Source organism: Mirounga leonina, unplaced genomic scaffold, assembly GCF_011800145.1.
Source record: "Mirounga leonina isolate KUSES-001 unplaced genomic scaffold, KU_Mleo_1.0 Mir_357, whole genome shotgun sequence".
Classification (NCBI taxonomy): domain Eukaryota; kingdom Metazoa; phylum Chordata; class Mammalia; order Carnivora; family Phocidae; genus Mirounga; species Mirounga leonina.
Genome location: NW_023270702.1, coordinates 9869254 through 9893649, shown reverse-complemented (window position 1 = coordinate 9893649; position 24396 = coordinate 9869254). Strand labels below are relative to the sequence as shown.

General features: G+C 36.0%; 1 pseudogene; it reads left to right on the top strand.

The window, feature by feature from the left end:
• The window catches only part of LOC118026999, an 11701-nt pseudogene extending 3562 nt beyond the window's left edge, over nucleotides 1–8139 (top strand).
• Nucleotides 8140–24396: the final 16257 nt, after the last annotated feature.

The window sequence follows — 24396 nt, the reverse complement described above, 5'->3', positions numbered from 1 at the left end:
TCTTCTTCTTCTTCTTCTTCTTCTTCTTCTTCTTCTTCTTCTTCTTCTTCTTCTTTTTTTAACATATAATGTATTATTTGTTTCAGAGGTACAGGTCTGTGATTCAACAGTCTTACATAATTCACAGCACTCACCATAGCACATACCCTCCCCAATGTCTATCACCCAGCCACCCCATCCCTCCCACCCCATCCCCCACTCCAGCAACCCTCAGTTTGTTTCCTGAGATTAAGAATTCCTCATATCAGTGAGGTCATATGATACGTCTTTCTCTGATTGACTTATATTTTTTAAAGACTACTTTTCAAGATCCACAAATGGCATAGAAATTAACAAAACTAATACTTTGGAAACTTCCACACATTGTTTCAGAACAATTCTCACTCATTCTGTGATTTGGGGCAAGTGATTTAACTTTTCCTGAGTTTCACTTCCCTCTTTTCTTTGGTAGAAGTGATACTCTGTTTCCCAAAGACTAGCTTTATATATTAATTAGTTAATATTGGCAAAGATTAATAGTATGTGAAGATGCAAATTATTATTATTTTATATTTTTATTCCTGAATTCACATTTCTAGAATAAAATTTGGCTTGGCTAATTTTGGTAATTATAAAATTAAACTTTATTTTTTTAGCTATCATTTATTTAGTTTCCATTATGTGCTGAACACTAAGTTAAATCTATAGAACAATTATCTACCAAAAAAATCCAGATAAGTAATATTCTCATTGTATAGAATAGAAAAAATGAGGTATAGAGGAATTAATAATCTGTTCAAAGTTACACAACTGTAAATAAAGAGATTTAAGACCTCTGCTCAAAACTAACATATTAAAGTAGCTATTATTAATATCTGATATTCTGTATCAATCATAAATATTAATGGATCTGCTGCCTCTCACAGTCTCTAAAGGTTAAAGCTTGGCTAATCAATTTAGTTTATTCCTTTTAATCAGATATCATGTAGGTAATATGCAATCACTCATTGTTTGTTTTCACTAAATTTATTAACTGTCTGCATATACCCCTGTAAAATTTGTTTAGTAAAATTAGCCCAGTAAAGTAAAATAAGTTTTATTTAGTACAATAAGTTCAGTATCTTTATAGGTTCTTTATTTCTAAAACATAAAATAATTTTTATTATTACCAATACCACCTCCATTAATATTTCATTGCTCTAGGCCTATCAACTCATATGTTCATTGAATATTACATGAGTGAATATACATAAATATTATTCATTTGATATCTCAATATGTAGTGGTTTTTTATTTTAAAGAGTCCAAAATAGTCCCTGGTCCAAAATTTTAAAGGACTAACAAGTTGAAATTGTCACCACCTATGTTTTAGTATATACCTACTACAGTCTTTTATTTTATTCTTTTGTATCTTTAAATCAAAAGACTTTCCCCAATATTACCATTTTTAATATAACAAGCCACTTTTTTCTTTTTCTTCTATTTTTTGGATCTCATATACAATGCTTATTCCTCAAGTTCAATTTCCTCTTAGTCTTCTTTATAGAGTATATTTTACCTACCAGTTTTGATATTCCAATTAAGAAAATGTTATCTTTCCATTTTTATTATGCTCAACAGGTCATATTCTCCATCATTTAGAAACATTTCCAGTTAATCTTTTTAATTTCCCATTTACTTTGTAGTTACTTATAGACAATTAAGTCCAGTATGTTAATATTACTTATCACTTATCTTATATTTCATCTTAGCTTGTAGAACTCCCTATTCTCTTCATTGTGCATGTTGAGATTATTTGGGCTAAGCAAAAGATCCTCCCTTAATACCCAATTTAAAGCCAACTTAATGAGCCCTGCCAGTTCCGAACACAACAGGGAGTTTGGTATCCCATCTGGTTAAGTGGAGACTACAATAACTTCCATGATGAGGACATCTGTTTAGAAAAATCAGAGTTCCATAAATCTAAAACTCTCCTTCCTGTACCACTAACACACCCATAATTTGTGCTTTATCTTTATTCTCTTCATGGATGATACCAAGATCTTCAAGATGACTCCCTTTCCTCAATTCCCTTAACTTAACTTCTTGGTACATATAAAATAAAAATAAAATAGCAAAGCTGAAATCATGTAACCGGTCCAGAGTTGTTCTTTTCATCCACAATGTTTGTTTCTGTCAAATACATTTAGAAAATGGTACAAGTATAGATCTGACGATGATAATAGAAACCATACTCAACATCTGTACAGTGTTCACTAAGTTAAGCCCTAGAAATTCCATATGCATTATTACCTTTAATCCTGACAATAACCATAAGAAGAAAGTAAATGAGTATTCTGATCACTTCTCCAATATTCATTCCATTCCTCATTAATTCTGTAGCAAAAAAAGGACAATTGGTAAAAATACACCTTAAAACCGCAGCAGCAACAACAATAAAAATAAATAAAACCCACAAAGACAAACTCCCTGCCTTCATGAAGTTTACATTCTCTCATTCTCCTGAAGCTTGAGCAACTGTGGACTCTGATGTATGAGCCAAGAAATCTCCTCATGTTATCTACTTTAATGTTATTGGCACAATTTTACAGGGAAAACAAATAAGGTTTGTGCTTTAATTAAATAGATATGGGAACACAATGAATACCTTAACCAACCAAAACCAAAACAATAAGAGATAACAATAACAATACCTTTAATGTGTCAGATACTATAATCATCACTGAAAACACAAATAAAGTGAAATGCATGCCCAGGTTTTCAAGCAGAACACATAAGGTACCAGAAAGCAATACTTACTTACTCTAAAGTAAGTAAAAGTAAAAACTTATCTCAAGAACCAACACGCATGAATACTACTCATTAACAAAAGACTCAGTCTCTCTCTCTGACCTTATTTACCTCTATGTTACATATCATTTTAACCTCCAGAAAGCCGTAATGTCTAAAATAAAAAGAAATTAAAAAGAATCACTTGCTTATTTTAGTGAAAAGTGATTCTTTATCGCAGTAAGAGAAAGGCACACTTTAAAGGAAGATCTACATAGTTAAAACAAAAAAGTAAATGGAGAGACATAACATAGAGGCCAACAAATGGCAATAAACCCTAAGGAAAATACTCTTCTATAAACACATTGAATGATTAGTGGTGGTAGTAATTTCAAGTCATGTAATAAAGTGAAAATTACGACCAGTACATTACATTTAACAATTCAGGGGAGTATACCTTTTAAGTACATTTCTATTAAAATGAATTCTGTCTTTTTAAAGGATTCAACTTAAAGGTGTTAATCATCAGTTATCCAGTAAACTCGGTCATGCTAAATATAAAGTAGGTTTATTTTTGAAACTAAAATAATCTTAATAATTGTGAGCAGTCCCCAATGGTATTATGTACCTTTGAAACCTTCACTCCACTTTCCTTCCGCACTGATTGTAAACATTTCCCAGGAAACTCTCAGGAGGAAGCTGAGCTTTTACATCAATGCTTTTAGAAATTAAAAAAAAAAAAAAAAAAAAATTCTTGGGCGCCTGGGTGGCTCAGTTGGTTAAGCAACTGCCTTCGGCTCAGGTCATTGTCCCGGGGTCCTGGGATCAAGTCCCGCATCGGGCTCCCTGCTCTGCGGGGAGCCTGCTTCTCCCTCTCCCACTCCCCCTGCTTGTGTTCCCTCTCTCGCTGTGTCTCTCTCTGTCAAATAAATAAATAAAATCTTTTAAAAAAAATTCTTCTTTTTTGTCCACATACATGTTCTTTCTTATAATCTTAACCCTTTTACTCTTCCTAGAAAGAGTTAGCTCTACTCACTATTCTAGTTTTAATCTACATTTTCATTCCAAGCCTACTTCACTCTGGCTTCCAACCATTTTACAAAAGACATAAAGTGTCGTGCATATTCTTTTCAGTTTTCATCACACTTCAACAGCAGTATTCCCCATGGTTGACCATGTCCTCCTTAAAATCTGCTATTCCTTTGGCTTTTGAGATACAGATTTCCCCTGCTTTCTGAAAGTAGAGCATTCCCCTGAAACCTTTTGTAAGTGGAAATGGCATAAAGCAAAGAAGCAATTACCATTAATTTATATGGAAATTTTTTTAATTAAGTTTTTTAATTTTAATTCCAGTATAGGTAACATACGGTGTTATATTAGTTTCAGGTGTCTAACACAGCGATTCAACAATTCTGTATATACGGAAAATTTTTTAGCAACCCCAGACCCAGTAAACAACCTCTCCTAGATTTTTCTGAAATCTGAGGACACATCTTGTGAAGGAATGCACAAAACAAGTTGAGATAAAGCACAGATGCTCACAGACACAGTTCAACGCTGTGGTGGCTGGATGCTGAGTGTCGTTCCCAGGGAAGGGGTTCGGCGGCGCCACTCTCGCTGCTTAGCGTGTCCTGCTTCAGTAATATCTCACTGATATTGCTGACTGCTGAATGCTATTTTTGCTTTCCGCCTTTTTTCATAAAAGCAAAAATCCTCTTTGGATTCTTTCAGTTACCAAAAAGATATTGATGTAAGTCTTTCATAAAAGCAAAGTGGCCTAACGTGAGCTTTTGAAAAGCGGACCTGTATAATTCATGTTTTTTACCTATCTGGCTATTCTTCTCCTTGCTGGACTCATCCTCCTCTGCTTGTCTATTGCAAGTTAAATTCCTTGACCCTAAAATCTAATCCATCTCTACCTCTCATTCTACACTTTTTCCCCAGATGGTCTCATTCAACTAGATAGAGATGACCCATAAAATTTAACTCCAGGTAAGGCATCTCCTCTGAGCTTCTGACTCATAAGGTTTTCTAACGGTTTAACATTTCTTGACTAGCTCAAAAGCATCACAAATTCAACATAACCAAGACTACATTCATGACCTTTCCATGGCTTCCTTCCTCTAATCAATGAATGACCTCATGTTCCATCTAGTTATACCAGCTAAAAAACTAAGACTCATTTCTGAGATCTCTCTCTCCTTCAACATCCTCAACATTAATTATTTTAATTATTAATTAAGTATTAATAATACACTCTGTCAATTTTACCTACTAAATATTTCTTGAATCTTTCCATGTCTTTGTTTCCCCCCACCACCTTCTTAGGCCAAGTTGTCATCACCTTTTGCCTGTTCTGTTATATCCTACTAATTTGTTTATCTATACTAACTTGTCTATCTCCATCTGTTTTGGTATCCTACCCACCCACTCTCCACAAAATAACCAGAGCAATCTATTCTAGAAGTAAATCAATTTATATCATCTTCCTACTTAAAACTGTCCAGTAATTTCCCTTTGCTCATAGGTAGGCACAATTGAGAATGATCTACAAGGACTTAAGTGATTTGGATTGCTATCCTACTCCAGTCTTATCTGGAACCATTACTATCCTTCTTCCTGCCCCTGTCATATTAGACTTTGGCTTGTTACTGTGTATATGCACTATGGTTGGTTCTGTCAAGTGTTTTTATCTGTACTGTTCTCTCAGACTGATACACTATTTCCTCCCCTCTTACCTAGCTAAGTCCTATTTAACCTTCAGATGTCAAATCACATGTCCTTTATTAAGAAAAAGCTTCCTTGGCTTCTCTGAAAATATTAAATCCCCATATATTATAATATCACTCTATTTTTAAAAGTACTTTCCTGGTTCAATTTTACATTTGTGTGTGTTTGATTAATGTTTATGTCTCCCTCTAGAATGTACACTACCTAAGAACAGGGATTAGAGCTATTTTGACTCACTATTTAATCCCAAGGCCCAATACAGTGCCTAGAGCAGAGTTTCTATTCAATTATCAATAATCAAGGCTGAATGAATAAATGAATGACTATCTTCAATCTCCTGCTTAGTCTGAATAGATGAATGCTTTATTGAGCTTCCACTTGTGCCAAATTTTCAATATCTTCTTCCATTTCAGATAATTTAAGCTGTAATGAACCTTAAGTAACTTAAGGAGCAAAATCTTGAGGAAAAAAAATGACTTTATTTGGTTATATACTCTTTACATTCCTTATCATTTTTAATCTTGATTTTAGCAATTTATATTTTCAGAAGCTTCTACCTCCTGTATTGTCCCACATTAAACAATATTTTTGGTGCATAAATGGTATCTCTTATTAAGTGACTTAACCACGATACAACTAAATTGTGGTAGATACAGATCTAAAATCCTACTTATCTGACATCTAATTCTGCTGTGTTTCCTCCAAATGGGCAGCTATGAATTAGCCACTAAAAGAGAGAACAGACCATAAGAATTGCAGGTAATTCTTCTAAAATATTATGTAGGTCTATTTACCCTTTTTTTCACTTATAGGAAACATGAAGGCTGCCATTTTTCTACTAGATTTAGTTCAGGCATACAGGCCCCCAAAAGATTTGACGAGATACTCTTGTGGCTTCATGAGAAGTTGTGTTGAATCTTAATGTCTGGTCCTATATCTTCCTATTCTGGTAGTCCTATGGGTCCTTTCCTACTTTTTAAGTAGAAGATAAAAATAGAAAATGCTAGCTTAGCGTATGGCTTCCGAGAGATTGCTGATTCTTTGTCTATACCAAACTTCATTTATATGACTTCTTAAAGAAAAGATGTCCAAGAAAAAAGTGGTTCAAAATCACAGATTCATATCCAAGCACAGATACTTTTAGTTAAAATGGTATTTCTCTTTGATGGAAATATTTCTAAAATATAGTAATTATGTCATGGTTTTAATAAACTATATTTTTCAAAATGGAATGAATTTTGGTAAATATTCTCATTATGAAAATCATACTGGTCCCATATAATTGGCATGGTACTTGGCAATTTTCAATGTTCTCTTTAGTATTTTCATTGCACTATCCTGGGATTCATAATCCTCTAAGATGGCATTAATATGTGAAGAATATTTACCCTTGACAGGTTATAGACCTGGGTTATTATGGACCTTGAGACTGTTATACAAATTATACATATAACCCACCAGTCTTGAATAATACTGGGAAGGGAATCAATGTTTGGAGTGATACATTCAGAAAATCCAAACTTGTGTCCATCCCTTATTTCTTGTTTGTTTGTTTTCCCTCAGTCATTTCTCCTATTTCTTCTGTTCCTATATTTGCTTCTATCCGGTTGTTTTAATACGGCAGCAACTGCCTTTCACTTCATAGTCACTAAAGAACAAAACCGAATGTTTCTAAGAGAAACTAAACAAATTCTGTGTGTTTTCCATTAATAATACTCATTTTTATAGGGACACTACAGTTAGAAGCAAATTTCAGGCATTTAGAAAATGATATCAAATGAGATATTATTATGATGTATGCTTATTCATATTATGTATGTTTACTCACATATTATTGAGCAGTGTTTCATAAATACTTTAATTCATTACTTTTTTAGACAACATACAAATTCTGTATCAAATTTATTATTTTACTTGTTAAATATTGGAAAATATATTCCAAATATAAACATATCATATATTCACTGTCTCCTACTCCTTCAACCTCTGTTCCTTGATGATCACCGATCATCAAAAAACAAGCTTCTTTTCTTTTATGGAACTTACCAGACTCCATTTTGTTAAACAGTGAGACATTAGGTGGTCCTTGAAGAATGGACAGGATTTCAAAGGGTGGAATGGTGGCAGATAAACATTTTTCCTGATGGGATCATGGCCCAGGGCAAAAGTGCTGTCGTGTTTATCAAATGATATGTCTAGGGGCGCCTGGGTGGCTCAGTCGTTAAGTGTCTGCCTTCCACTCAGGTCATGATCCCTGGGTCCTGGGATCGAGCCCCACATCAAGCCTCGCATCAGGCTCCCTGCTCAGTGGGAAGCCTGCTTCTCCCTCTCCCACTCCCCCTGCTTGTGTTCCCTCTCTCCCTATGTCTCTCTCTGTCAAATAAATAAATAAAATCTTTAAAAATAATGATATGGCTAGAATGCAGGGTACAACAAGAATTTTATTATTTAAATGACTTCTCACTATACTACGGAAATTGTTTTTGTTTCTTTTTTGTTTTCGTTAACAGTTTTAATGAGGTGTAATTGACATTTAATGACATTTACTTGTTTTCAGTGTACAACTCAATGATTTTTGGTGTACTTACAGAGTGTAATTATTACGACTATGTAGCTTCAGAACATTTTGGATTTGTCTTAGACTATTCTAAAGTGATTTAAGATAGAATACAATTTTTAAGGAGAAAAAAATCCCCCATAACATTAATTTATTTCAAATATATAAAACAGCATCAGAATATAGATCCAGACTAAGCTCATGACAAATTTTCTGTTTTTTAAGAAAGTCAGTAAAGTGAGTAGTTTGGATTTAATGTATTGTAATATCAGCTATGAAAGACAGCATACCCACTATTATCAAAACCGTCACCCTACCATTCTTTTGTATAAATTAGATATGACTAATGAACTCTAAAATTGGTTCCCTTTAGATTTTAAGACTAGGTGTAAAAGCCAACCAATGAGGGATTCATGTGAAGTTCGTGTCTGATAAGGGTGTGAGAGTGTTTACACGATCAAAGTACTAGTAGTTGAAAACTTCCAGAAAAATAAAGAAAAATAAGGGGAAAAAAGTTGATATATAGGAACCCACAAATGGCTAAGCTGGTTTTAAAACGCTAGACTTATCAGTGATATTCTTGTCAGTTATCAGGTGTTATTCTTCCTGAAGCTACAACTCCCAAATCAGTGGCAGCATATTGAGATTTTTCTTCCCAGGATCCAGAAACATTCTCACTTGCCAAAATGGAGATAATCTCCTAAAAAGTGAATATTCAGGAAACTTCAATTACATGAATCTCATTTATATCCAAATCCCTATCATAAGAAATTAAGCCATATACTCTGAATGAGAAACCCTTTTGCACACCTAATCCCAGTGTTTATCTGAATGAATTCCCTGTCACCCCACTCTTTTACTCAAGGATTTGCAACTGGTTCTACATCATTCCCTAGGCCCATTTTAAAGCCGATACAAGAATATGGGTGCCTTACATTTGCACGTCCACACACATTTGCATCTACTTGTGCCTTCTAAAAGCTCTGAATCATTGGTTCTCAAATTTGGCTGCACATTGTCAGCACCCGCAGAACCTTAGCCACAACTGGTGCCCAGGGTCTCTGGTTTCATTAGCATGGCAAGTTTTCATAGCTCTCCTGGGGATTCTAAGAAGCAGCAAAGCTTTAAAATCACCGCCCTCAACTACTGAGGGAAAAAAGGTAGACCATGCTCATGCTCTGTTACTGGTACTAAGGACTAATTCTGCTCTGAATGCATTACTGAGCACACGGAGGAATATATATTCTCAGTCTGAATATGAGACACAAAAGCTTCCTGAAGCAACAACAGTCTTTGCCAACCTCTAAGTCTTTGCCAGAGGGACTGATACACTTTGTTTCAAAATGTTTCTTCCTTGACCTTTTGCTGTCTACCAGATGCTTCATTATTTCTTATTATGAGTTTTACAGAATCAGATGAGTGCTATTTGCATTGGCCTCCGTCACTTCCTGGTAAGGGGCAGATTAAAATCCCTATACTACCTTTAGAAGAATTTCTGTGTTGGCACCAGCTATATTCAGGAGACCTTTTAAAAGTAAACAAGAAAACCCTTCCTGATATAATCTCTATGGAGATTATTTCGGAGGATGGGATTTGTGGTTGATTTCACTCACATTACTATTTAAAATAAATGCAAAAGAGAAGAAAGGCACAAAATATAGAATATTAAGATAAAGTTTAAGTATAAATTAAAATAAAAATTTGAATTTTGGAATTCACTTATTTTGACTTATTTAACAATATTATTTGAGAGATCAGTAAAAAAAAATACTTTTAAGTTGTTGAATTTTAAGTTTTTCTGAAGCATCTTTTTTTTTTTTTTTCCGGCCGGCATTATTCTCTGAGGCAAATTGAGTGAAATATTTCGCTGGAGGGGATACTTTACTTTCAAGAAGCATTCTTTTGCATCATGAAATATATCGAGGGAAGGAAAAAAAAATCAAAGACAATGCTATAATTTGTGGCAGGCAAGAAAAAATTAATATTAACATGGTCATGAGATCTCTTAATTTTCCTACAGCTTAAGTCATGATTTAAAAATCTGTTAATTATTCAGATATTAAAACATACACCCACATAGTTTTTACTTCTTTCATTTAAATATTTGTTGTTTTTCCCTTTGATGGCATGTCAAGGGAAGAGAATGCCCTTTACTACTTATCTCAGACATCTGCTGCTGAGGAACCTTCTGTTAATTATCCTGACATAGCTAACCTGTGAGGATTTTTTATTTTTATGAGCTGGAGACTAAAAGGTAAAGAGAAAATAAAAGAGGGACTACAGTTAAAGCATTCCATAATTGAATGATACACCTAAGTCATTTTCACATTATTAACTTGGTTCATACAATTCATAGTCTCTTTAACAATTTAAGGTCTAATTATTCAGAACATGCTTCACGAGCAGTTGTGAGGCAAGCGAGGTACAGCAAATGGATGTTCTTTTTGTGTTTGAGGCTCTCTGTCTAATAGATTGTGTGTATTTTTTTTTTTTTTTTTTGCTATAGTTAGTACCTTATGCCCTTAATAGTGTCTTGCATTGTTATTGTTAAGGAGGTTCTTGCCTGAAGGAAAAGAGAAGATTTATTCCTATGAGATTTTCTAAGATATTGTGTGGATTGTAGATGGCATAGTTTTACATTTATTGAAATTGTCTTTCCCCTTGGGTCTTAAGAAAATGTGCCTAAAGCTATTATCGTATCTATCGACTCTGTGGGATTTCATGGACGCGGCTCTCTGTCCCAAGTGGTTCAAAAATGACCTTTATGAGCCAAAGTTCAAGCTGAGTGAAGGTTCTAAGATGGAGATTAGAGACCTGTCAGTTGTCTGAAAGGATAAAAGTGTAAAATCATATGTGACGCTCAGTTCAGTCACATCAAACACTAAGAAATGTATACTGAATGAACTACACCATCTCTAATCATACTTTTCCCTTAAGTATCCACGTTATCATGGGCCCCAAACACCGAGAGAGGTTGCAAATGAAGAGCTCCTAATAAGTATGCACCAATTAGAGCAGGCATGTGCTTGCACCTTAATTTCGCACAGCAATTATTTTTACTGTTCAAATGAATTTGACTTGTTTTTAGAAACTCTCCATCCCATTCTTCCACTTCTTTTAATTAACTTTTCAAAATTAAGAGAGAAAAATCTGAGACATCATAACACATTAAATATGGTGGGGAAAGCAAAGGCAAAATATGTGTTTACCAGAGCACGATATGGAAAATTTCTCAACCGTGGTGCTTTCCAAGAATAAGTTCCCTTTGTGCATAGTTCTATATATCTAATTTCTAGTAGTAAAAAGAGGGGCATCAGTGACAAATGCAAAGTAGGCAACTGTGAAAGTACGACTTGCAATTTCTGGAGGTCAAATACTATTCTCCTGCTGCAGACACCACTCACGGTGAAAATGAATCAAGCCGGAGTGGAAAGCCTCGGTCGCAATGCATCCCTCTCCCTACCCACCACCCGTGGTGCTGCCACGGTCTTTTAATTTGCCATATCTTGGTTGTGGTTTTCTATTCTCTGAACAGCTGAACGCATATTGCATGCCCCATTGATGCATCATTTGGAAAAAATTAGCACTTATCATCTTGTTATATTACTAAGAGGCAATATTATAGGCATTTAGCTACCTGAGATGTACTTACCTTTGTTGGAAAAATAATAAATTAAGTTAGTGAACTATTTGGGATAGTAATCTAACTACTGAAAAGACAAATACTAAGAGAAAAAAAATGTTAAACACATAAAGCTGGACCCTGGAAGTTCTATTATTTAAACAGCTGCATATTTTTATTAGCTATTCAAAAGTAGTTTCACTGTAGTATTGTACATTATGTGTTTGGAGGTCCAAATATTTTAATGCATTGTTCTCCCCATGAAATAGCTGTCAGATTATAATTGGATTCAGTATTGCCTTAAAGCACATGTGTTTCCTTTAACATTTATCTTTAAACAGATTTCTACCTTATTATTAGTTCCTTTTTTTAATGCTTACACAGAGAGCTGATTTCCCTAAGTTATAATTTAAATAACTCTTGGTCTTCACTAATTCCAAATTGTGTAACATCATAAAATAATCTAATTAAAAAAAGCAAAGGCCTCTACTTTACATAATGTATTCAACAACCAACAACTAAAAACTCCTGTGATATTTTTTTTATCTGTAAGGGAATTATATAGACAAGAGCTTAATTAAAGTTGATCTCTCTCTATTTTATATCTTTACAGATAGAGGCTTGGAAGAATAATGCTTAAAATTTCTCTAACATATCAATCTCCACCACCTTGAAATAGTTCTATTTTTTAAATGGAAGAAAGACAATTTAAAAATATCTTTCATTATCCAAAACTGAATCATGAACACCATTTAAATGATACCTAGAATGCTTAAGCTGTTTAGAGGATCTTTGTATCTCCCATCAAAGTGTAAATTTGTGACTTATGATTCCCTCTCCTTCAAAAAGGCCATGGATTTAAACAAAATATGGACTCTCTCCCTAACAGTCAAGAGAATTATCATCAAAAATGAATTTTTAAAAATATGTAATAAATACTTGCAAATTTTTTTCTGCTTTATCAAACTACAAAGTTACAACTTGAGGAATGTTATTACAAATCCTCACAGCCTAACGATCAATGGAAAATCCCCTCCTACTTCTGGCAGCAGAAGAGGAAAAGTAACCATTCTGAAATATGCCCAGAACTTTCTGTTCTTAACAAGGTCTGCTGTTAAAGTAAACTATTTTACCAGAGCCTAACCAACTGAAGTTTTACCAAACCCTAACAGACCTGGAAAAGGAAGATACTCAACTCCAACCGCCTTTAGCCTTTAATGTGGAGGAAGAGAAATATCCAGCTTAGGCTCACTAGAAGATTGAGACCTAACTATAGGACCTTACAGAATGCTTCCCGTGTCCCACACCTTACTACAACATTCATAGGGCTCCTGGGTAATCACAAGGGTTAAAGCCAAAAGAACTGCAAATCTCAGTCCCCAAGGAGGCTCTAGGGAAACTCAAAGACAACAGGGGAGACAAAAAAAGGACACTAGAGGAAATTTTAGCCCATGACACCACAACTACAGCAAACAGTGAACATAGTCTACTGCTAGCCATATAACCATAAACCTTACAATGAAGGCCCATCTACCTCAGTTCCTTTCTCCTGATACACCATGTCTGACTTAGAATAAAGTCATGTTAAAAGGCAAAGACATGGTCTGAAGAAATAAAGCAAGTATCAGAACTAAACTCAGGCATGGCAGAGAATTTGGAATTATCAGACTGGGAATTTAAAATAACTTGATATGCTAAGAGCACTAATGGAAAAGGTAAACAGCAAAAACAGATGGGAAATGTAAGCAGAAGATTGAAATTCTAAGGAAGATCCAAAAGAAAAAGCTAGATATCAAAATCGCTATTACAAAAATAAAGAATGCCTTTAATGGGGCTCATCAGTAAACTGGACACAGCTAAAGGAAAGTCAGCGAGTTTGAAGGAATGTCACTAGAAGTTTCCCAAACTGAAAAACAAAGAGAAAGAAGAATGAAAAAAAAATATATGGAATAGAATATCCAAGAACTGTGGAACAGTTATGAAGATGTAACATGTAACATACACCTAATGTGAAGAGGAAAGAAGAAGAAATATTTGAAGTAATATTGACTGAGAATTTTCCAAACTTAATGAAAGATCCAGTTATCTGAGAGAATACCAAACAGGATAAATATCAAAATATCTGTGCCTAGGTAAATCATTTAAACTGCAGAAAATCAAAGACAAAGAGAAAATCTTGGAAGAAACTGGGGTAGGGACGGGGGGTGGGGTATTACCCATAAAGGAAAAAGGATAAGAATTACATTGGACATCTTTTTAGAAACCATGCAAGCACAAAGAAAGTGGAGCAAAATATTTAATATGTTGATTGAAAAAAAATCCCACCGACCTGGAATTTTATTCAGTGAAATTATCTTTCAAAAGTGGAGGAGAAATACTTTCTCAAACAAACAGAAATTTAGGAAATTTGTCACCAGAAGAACTGCCTTGCAAGAAATGTTAAAAGAAGTTCTTCAGAGAGAAAGAAAATAATACAGGTCAGAAACTTGAATTCACAAAAGGGAGAGTATTAGAGAAAGAATACATTTCCTTAAAAAATTAAAATGGGCAAAAGATTTAAATAGGCACATCACAAAAGCAATGTCTAAGTTGTTGATAAACATAAGAAAAAGTTAACAAAGATAAAAAGTTAAACAATAATGAAATAAAACTATATAACCCTCCACCCAGTCACCCACTGACAAAAGCTAGAAGACAGAAATTATCAAGTGGTGGTAAGGGTGTGGAGCAGCTGTGATTCTATACACTGCTGAAGAAATAACAACTGGGATACCCGCTAGGGAAAACCATTAGGCAGCAACTTTAAAAACTGACCATATCCACTACACTCTAGGACCCTCTAATTCCCTTCCTAAGAATATACCCAACAGAAATGCAAATATAATTTCACCACAAGGCCTGTTGAAGAATGTTTATAGCAGCACTGTTTGCACTATCCAAAATCTAGAAATAATCCAAATGACCATCATCGATAGAATAGATACATTACTTGTGGTATAGTCACACAATAGAATATTATGAAGCAACGAAAGGTACTTTACATAACAGAATAATATAGATGAATTCCAAATGCAGTGCTGAACAAAAAAAGCCAGATACAAGAGACTGTATGCTGAATGATTCTGCTATGTCAAGTTCAAAAACAAATAAAACTAATCTATGGTATTGGAGGTCAGGATAGCGATCATTTTTTGAGTAAGGATAGCGGTTGGGAAGGATATGACTGGGGCTTTTGGGATGTTGGTCAAGTTTAGTTTCTTGGTCTGAATGTGTTCCGAGTAGTAAAAATTCACTAATTTGTGCACTTATGTGTAATTTTCTATGTATGAATACATATATAAATTCTGTGTATGAATATATATATATATATACATATTCTGTGTAGATAGATATGTCAAGAGAAAGTTGACACAAATCTTTAATTTTTTAAAACAGAGATCATTAAATAGACAGTGGTTTTCAAACAATTTAGCTGGAACTCTTTTATTTTTAATTAGCATATAATGTATTATTTGTTTCAGGGGCACAGGTCTGTGATTCATCAGTCTTATACAATTCACAACACTTACCATAGTACATACCCTCCCCAGTGTCCATCACCCAGCCACCCCTCCACTCTAGCAACCCTCAGTTTGTTTCCTGAGATTAAGAGTCTCTTATGGTTTGTCTCCCTCTCTGGTTTCATCTTGTTTCATTTTCCCTCCCCTTCCCCTATGATCCTCTGTCTTATTTCTCAAATTCCACATAGCAGTGAGATCATATGATACTTGTCTTTCTCTGATTGACTTATTTCGCTTAGCATAATACCCTCTAGTTCCATCCGCTTGTCGTTGCAAATGGCAAGATTTCATTTTTATGCAATCAAAAAATGAAATCTTGCCATTTGCAACGACAAGCGGATGGAACTAGAGGGTATTATAGGTAAAAAAGATGTGCCACATCTTCTTTATCCATTCATCTGTTGATGGACATCTAGGCTTTTTCCATAGTTTGGCTATTGTGGACATTGCTGCTATAAACATTAGGGTGCATGAGCCCCTTTGGATGACTATATTTGTATCTTTGGGGTAAATACCCAGTAGCGCAATTGCTGGGTCATAGGGTAGCTCTATTTTCAACTTTTTGAGGAACCTCCATACTGTTTTCCAGAGTGGCTGCCCCAGCTTGAATTCCCACCAACAGTGTAGGAGGGTGGGGAACTCTTTTTTAAAATAAAAATTAGAGTGGACACCTAATATATATAATATATAATACAATATAATATAATACATAAATTACATGGAAGTGGATAAACTCTGGATAAAATCAGAGGGCTTTAAACATTTAAAAAGGACTTGAGCATTAACCCAGCATCCGTACACTTTTCCCTCACCTGTTTACCCCATCCTACACTTTTCCAGCCATAACATTCTTAAAAGACCTCCAGGGACTTTGGAGAAAGCTGTTGAAAAACTACAAGCCTATAGAAAGAGAGGAGTGCTCCCCCAAATCTAGTTGATTATTTGTCTTCTTAAGGGAGCTTGTTCAGACATACAGGACTCATTCCAGACCTACTAATCAGAATGTCTAGGGTCATAGTAGAGGCTTGGGCATCTATTATCTCTAATGAACAGTCCTGGCCATTTTTATGCTAAGGCAAGTTTGGAAAGTGCTGCTCTGGAAGCTATCATAGAGCGGTGGTTCTCAAACTTCAATGGGCAGAATCATTAGCGTACTTCTTTTAAAAAGCTAATTGTAGAGCCCCATGCCAAAAAATCTAATTCACTACCGTGGGGTGGACTACAGAAATCTGGATTAACATTTTCTTACTTTCAGAAACATGCCTTAGACACTGTATAACTATAGCCAAAGAAGGTCTGATCCTTAGAGGGGAAAGTACCGGGTAAGGTTATAAAGCCAAGGTGGAGCCAAGAAGGGAGCTGAAGTCTCCTGACACAGTTCAAGACTCCTTGCCCATCACCCCTCTCTATGGCCCACTCATTTTTATCCTCTGAACAGAGACTACCCACATGTCATATATTCTCCACTTTTATTTCATCAGGAATCCCTTACAAGATCACATTTCACATTACTTCTTCAGACACACCAAGCTACATGGAGACACAGAGCTGTGAAACAGTAAAAACACTTTGGACAATTAGGAAATGTATTACTTTCAGAGGCACTCTATGGATTATCTGTTTTCCTCGCTCTCCTGATAATGCCGCCATAAACATAATGGCTTCTGTGTGGTATCTTGCTTTTCGTGTTATGAGAAAAGAATAGAGAGTTTATAAATTCATTAAGACTCAGGTCAGAGGTGAAGTGGCTCTTAAAGAGAGATCATTGGCGTGCATATTATTTATTTTTTTCTAAGAAAAGGAAATCCAGAAAAGAAAATTCTCCATCAATGCCAATGGGGACTTTTAGGCCCATTATGATTAGTCATGGAGTTCATACCTACTAAAAGGATGGGCAAAAGTTTTTGTTACATTGGGATTCTGCTACATAAGATAGTTATCTTTACTACAAAGATCTTTTACAAATATTTTTCCCAGATACAAGGAGTAATAACAATAAAAATGTGCAATCAAAACCAATACGAAAAAAAGAAGGAAAATACCAAATGTTGGTGGAATTTGGAGGAAATGGAGCTCTCATGCATTGCAGGTGGGAGTATAAATTGGCACAAACACATTGAAAAACTATACAATTAGTTTTAAACATATGCTAACCTTATGGTACACAAATTCTGCTTTAGAAATATACCCAATGGAAATGCATATATGTGTTTACCAAATACATGAGTAAGATATTCATAGTAACACTATTCATAATAGACCCAGTCTGGAAACTATCCAAATGTCCATAAATAGTAAAATGGATAAATATGCTGTCCTATCGTTACATTGAGGGATACTATCAGCAATGAGAATGAGTAACAACAACTACACACAATAAATTGGCTGAAACTTGTGAAAACTGAGGGTAAGAAATCTGATATGAATGAATACATACATTATGACTCCATTTACATTAAATTCAAGAATAGTCAAGGGTGCCTGGGTGGCTCAGTCGGTTAAGTGTCTGCCTTCGGCTCAGGTAATGATCCCAGGGTCCTGGGATAGAGTCCCACATTGGGCTTCCTGCTCGGCAGAGAGCCTGCTTCTCCCTTTCCCTCTGCTGCTCCCCTGTTTGGGTACTCTCTCTCTGTCGAATAAATAAATAAAATCTTAAGAAGAAAGAATAGTCAAAACTAACCTATAGTGTTCAAAGGCATGGTAGGGATTACCTTTGGAGGGATAGTGCCTGCAAGGGGAGGATAAGGAGGTTTCTGGGTACTGGTAATGTTTTGTTTCTTGATCTGGGTGCTGGCTACATGGGCCTTCAGCTTGTGAAAATTCAAGGTGTTGTGTACTTATGAGTTATGCCTTTTTGTGTATGTTTATCACACTTCGATAAGTAACTTTATAGGTGGATGATATACATATACTGTCCGTTACAAGCAAAAGTCTTACAAATGTGTTACTGAGATACCTAGTCCTACACACTTAAGGTTGATATGGGCCCTGATTCCGTCTGAATGCCTGCCTTGTTTCTGGATGATCAGTTGGGATGTACATCCATATTTATAATTGCAGAAGGTGGGCTTAGAATCAGATAGACTGGTATAAATCCCTGTTGCGTCTCATCTTAGGTTTGTGATCCGGAGGAAGTTAAGATATTTAAACCTTAGCTCTCTCGTGTGTAAACTGGAGATAATACCACCAACCCTCTAGCATTATTGAGAGGGTTAATTGAAATTATGAAAATATTTAGTATATGTCTGACACATAATAGGTGTTCAAAACTATAGTTATTTTGACAAGGAGATGCTTATGGAAGTATTTCTGTTTACCTGCTAATCTCTGCCCTGGATAAATACATTTACCTTAATTAGACATCCCTTACTTGAGGAAGGGCTCTTCTTGATGATCCCATACTGATATTCAACATTCTGACTCCCGGGCGTTCTCAACTCTTACGTATTTTTGCACTTAGGTGGAAAAACTCTGTTTTTGTCTCTGAGCTTTTTTTTCCTTTTCACCTTAGTTGTCTTTGCATTTACACTTTCAAAAATGTTTACAGGGCTAATTTTTTGCTTGGAGCCATCACTAATGAAATTACCGTCCCCTGGGACTCAAACACCCTCTTCCTGATGGTGTCGTCTTACCTGATGTTTCAGAAACAAGCTGTTGCCACTGAAGAGAAAGAGCCTGAATTGCCCACCCCAGGGAACCACCCCTCACTCCAGAGTCTGGTCCTGGCTGCGTATTTGTTTAACCTGCTTCGCCTCAAATACTGTGTGCATTTCTGCCGTCACCTAAATGACCTTTCCTATTTTTTTTTTTCATTTTTCATTGGTATTTTTAAAGTGCTTTGCAAACATTCACTGCCAAACCTCCCAGCAGTCAATAAAACAGGTCAATGTTATTAGCCCCATTTTACAGATGAGGTTAAGAGAGGTGACCCAGAGGTCACAAGTGAGTTAGTGGGAAAGGAGCTAGCAATTGACATTTTCTTGGATCCAGGGTTTTATGCATACAGGATCCAGGGCTGTCAGGAGAATGTTGTTCACTGCTAGGTGGCGGGGGAGGGGAGCAGAATGGCTGAGGGTAAAACTTGACAGAACAGGAAGCTTTTCCTGAACACTTTTTGTTATAATGGCATTTGCAGTATTAAATTTCTAAGAAAAGTCTTATTTTTTTCAAAGATTTTATTTATTTATTTATTTTAGAGAGAGAGACAGACAGAGCATGAGCAGGGAGGAGGAGGCAGAGGGAGAGGGAGAAGCAGACTCCCCGCTGAGCAGGGAGCCCGATGCAGGACTCGATCCCAGCACTTTGGGATCATGACCTGAGCCAAAGGCAAATGCTCAACTGACTGAACCACCCAGGTACCCAGACAAGTCCTATTTTTATGATGTTCTACTACCTGTAGTTTTACAACTAAAATACCTACTGATCTGTCTGCCTATCTATCCATCAGCTATCTATCTATCCCCTTCCTCTCTCTCTCCCTCTAATATTTCAATCACTTTTATTTTTTTCAGTCACTTTTAAATTACAGAATACTCATTAAATATCATCTCAGCATTCCTAAGAACAAGTTGTAGGAAATTCTTTTCAGATCTAGAGCGATAGCGTAAGTAATGAAGACCACTTGTGCTGAGCCACTAGGAGATTTTACTAAAGGTCTGTGAAAGGGAGGGAGAGACTGGAAAAACAGCTCAGCTCTTCCCATCCTCCTGGGGGTGGCCGTTTCAAAGGGCATCTCTCACTCCTCTTTCTACCCCAATTCAAGGTCACTGGGGGACCTGAATTACAGGGAATGGGATTACTCTATGACAAGGCACAGGGAGACTATTGCTTGTTATTGCGATTTTTTTTCTAAACTAATAGTTGTGTGTTTCATTTAGTTATGTGCCGATTTAAAGATGCTCGGTTGAGTATGGTGATGTCAAGCATTGCAGATTGAATGGAAGATGATGAACACAGAGCGACAAATGATCTAATGTCCTTATTTGAAGCTGCTTTAGATAACCACAGGAATAATAAAAGTTTCAAAATCTCTTTCTGACATTTTACCCTCCAAATGTGCAAGCTAATTAATTAGTTAATTAAGTGTGAGGTAATAATGTCATAATCTGATGACAAAGCTCTACAGCATGTAATGTAATGGTAGATTATATTTCTATGTAAAATAAGATAAACGATGTGTGTGTTTGGTGTGTGAGGGGTAGGTGATGGAAAGTGAGAAAGGAAGAAGATAGTCATTTATCTGAAAGAAGCAAATTATTTAAATTATTTTTGAGCTAATATCAAATGTGAAGCAATGGGAGTATAAGGCTCCCTAAGAAACAAGATTTAAAATGGATTTCTAGGGGCGCCTGGGTGGCTCAGTTGGTTAAGCGACTGCCTTCGGCTCAGGTCATGATCCTGGAGTCCCGGGATCGAGTCCCACATCGGGCTCCCTGCTCGGCAGGGAGTCTGCTTCTTCCTCTGACCCTCCCCCCTCTCATGTGCTCTCTCTCATTCTCTCTCTCTCAAATAAATAAATAAAATCTTAAAAAAAATTAAAAAATAAATAAATAAAATGGATTTCTAGATATGAAGATATGTAAAAATAAACAACATGCCCACAATTTATTTGCTAAATTTGTATACAAATAGAATTGTAGACTCAGTACGATACTATGAAAGCACATTGGAAGGAACACACATAAATAACACACTAATATTAACACTTACATATCTTAACTACATATACATTAGTGCCAGATAACTAAAAATATAAATAAAACAAGTCTCTTTTCAACATATCCCCATTAAAACACTATCATGTTTCTTTAAATGTTAAATTTAATATTTGTGCTTCATAAGATTAGGGGAAAGTAGTTTCTCAGCTTGTAACTTTTTCATAAAAACTGAAATTTTGTAAGATATGTACTTAAAGAAAACTTTCTGAAGATTTTTTAACTTGTAATTCAACAACAGTTGGAAGGTTTGCTTTGGGCTTAATCTAGGCCAGGATAAGCCATGCTAACTCTTCCATCATATGTTTTCAGCTCTAATAAAATGACTTCTTTTTCATTCGGAAGTCTCACTGCTTATATGGAGTCCTTTTCTATTTATACTATGACAGAAGTGATTAATTTTACCCGGGTACTCTCACCGCGGTGAATCCTCTTAGTTTATTCATTCTAATTTTTGTAGAGGCACAAAATATTCTATGAATTGATGTCAATAGGCTGTTTCTCTTTGATAGCATGAATTGGGGGGGGGAGGGAAATCCCTATCAAAAATTAAGTGATATGCAAGGAAAATTTTTGGAAACCAAATGAGATTTTCCTTGTTATTTTGTCTTTTTTATATTAGTTTCTAGTCATGTCAAATTTGTTTTCTGACTTCTCTAGATTTTGGTGGTTCTTTTTATTGCTTTTTTTAAAATTTAAATTCAAAATTTAAATCATTAGTTTCAGGTGTAATGTTCAATAATTTATCAGTTGCGTATAACACCCAGTGTTCATCACATCATGTGCCCTCCTTAATGCCCATCACCAATTACCCCATCCTCCCGCCCTTTTCCCCTCCAGCATCCCTCTGTTTGTTTCCTATACTTAGGAATCTCTCATGGTTTTTCTCCCTCTCTGATGACTTTCCATTCAGTTTTCCCTCCCTTCCCTTATGATCCTCTGTGTGTTTCTTATATTCCACATTTTAAAATAAAATTCTATTATCACCCCTTTATGTGGAATTGCTCTTATCATTATATATTAAAATATAGATATTTCCTAATATCTATCTTCAGGACTTGCTGAAAATGACTACCATTTCTAATAATATGAAAGTTATACAGTTATAATTAAAACTTTGCCTTCCTTTGAGGTTTAGGCACTAAGAACTAAAAATATTTAAAAATGTGAGTTACCAGGGCCTAGCCTTGTAGCCCCAGGCAGTTATTCAACTATGATAAACCAGAGAGACATTGATGGTAATATTTAGAGTGGCCTTTCAGGAAACCGAACTGGCTTGGGAACTAACTGGTATGTGGACAGCTGCACATGCAAATGAAGATTCAGAATTCCATGAAGAAATTGTCTGTGTTAGTTTGCTAGGGCTGCCATAACAAAGTGCTACAAACTGGGTGGCTTAAAACAACACAAATGTACTGTCTTACTCTTCTGGAGGCTAGAAGTCAGATAACAAGGTGTTGTCAGGGTCATGCTCTCTCTGAAACCTGTAGGGACATTCTTCCTTGCCTCCTTCTAGACTCTGGTGGTTTTCTGGCCATCTTTGGCTTTCTATAGCCTGTAGATGCATCACTTCAATCCTTGGACTTCACATGGTGCTCTTCCTGTCTTTTTTTTTTCTTTTTTTTAAGTTTTTATTTAAATTCTAGTTAGTTAACATACAGTGTAATATTAGTTTCAGATGTATAGTACAGTGATTCAAAACTTATATGCAACACCCAGTCCTCATCACAAAAGTGTACTCCTTAATCCTCATCACCTATTTCACCCATCCCCACCCCACCTCCCTTCTGGTAACCATCAGTTTGTTCTCTATAGTTAAGAGTTTTTTTCTTGGTTTGCCTCTCTCTTTTTTCCTCTGATTGATTTTTTTTAATTTTTTTATTCTTATGTTAATCCCCATACATTACATCATTAGTTTTAGATAAAGTGTTCCATGATTCATTGTTTGTGCATAACACCCAGTGCTCCATGCAGAATGTGCCCTCCTCAATACCCACCACCAGGCTAACCCATCCTCCCACCCCCCTCCCCTCTAGAACCCTCAGTTTGTTTTTCAGAGTCCATCGTCTCTCATGGTTCGTCTACCCCTCCGATTTCCCCGCTTCATTCTTCCCCTCCTGCTACCTTCTTCTTCTTCTTCTTCCTCTTTTTTTTTTTCTTAACATATATTGCATTATTTGTTTCAGAGGTACAGATATGAGAGTCAACAGTCTTGCACAATTCATAGCGCTTACCAGAGCACATACCCTCCCCGGTGTCTATCACCTAGTCACCCCATCCCTCCCACCCCACCCCCCGCTCCAGCAACCCTCAGTTTGTTTCCTGTGATTAAGAATTCCTCATATCAGTGAGATCATATGATACATGTCTTTCTCTGTTTGACTTATTTCGCTCAACATAATAATATCCAGTTCCATCCACGTCGTTGCAAATGGCAAGATCTCATTCCTTTTGATGGCTGCATAATATTCCATTGTATATATATACCACATCTTCTTTATCCATTCATCTGTCGATGGACATCTTGGCTCTTTCCACAGTTTGGCTATTGTGGACATTGCTGCTATAAACATCGGGGTGCACGTACCCCTTCGGATCCCTACTTTTGTATCCTTGGGGTAAATACCCAGTAGTGCAATTGCTGGGTCTGAGGGTAGCTCTATTTTCAACTTTTTGAGGAACCTCCATACTGTTTTCCAGAGTGGCTGCACAAGCTTGCATTCCCACCAACAGTGTAGGAGGGTTCCCCTTTCTCTGCATCCCCGTCAACATCTGTCATTTCCTGACTTGTTAATTTTAGCCATTCTGACTGGTGTGAGGATGTATCTCATTGAGGTTTTGATTTGGATTTCCCTGATGCCGAGCGATATTGAGCACTTTTTCATGTGTCTGTTGGCCATTTGGATGTTTTCTTTGGAAAAATGTCTGTTCATGTCTTCTGCCCATTTCTCGATTGGATCATTTGTTCTTTGGGTGTTGAGTTTGATGAGTTCTTTAGAGATTTTGGATACTAGCCCTTTATCTGATATGTCACTTGCAAATATCTTCTCCCATTCTGTCGGGTGTCTTTTGGTTTTGTTGACTGTTTCCTTTGCTTTGCAAAAACTTTTTATCTTGATGAAGTCCCAATAGTTCCTTTTTGCCCTTGCTTCCCTTGCCTTTGGCAATGTTTCTAGGAAGAAGTTGCGGCGGCTGAGGTTGAAGAGGTTGCTGCCTGTGTTTTCCTTTAGGATTTTGATGGACTCCTGTCTCACATTGAGGTCTTTCAACCATTTGGAGTCTATTTTTGTGTGTGGTATAAGGAAATGGTCCAGTTTCATTCTTGTGCATGTGGCTATCCAATTTTCCCAACACCATTTGTTGAAGAGACTTTTTTCCATTGGACATTCTTTCCTGCTTTGTCAAAGATTAGTTGACCATAGAGTTGAGGGTCCATTTCTGGGCTCTCTATTCTCTTCCATTGAT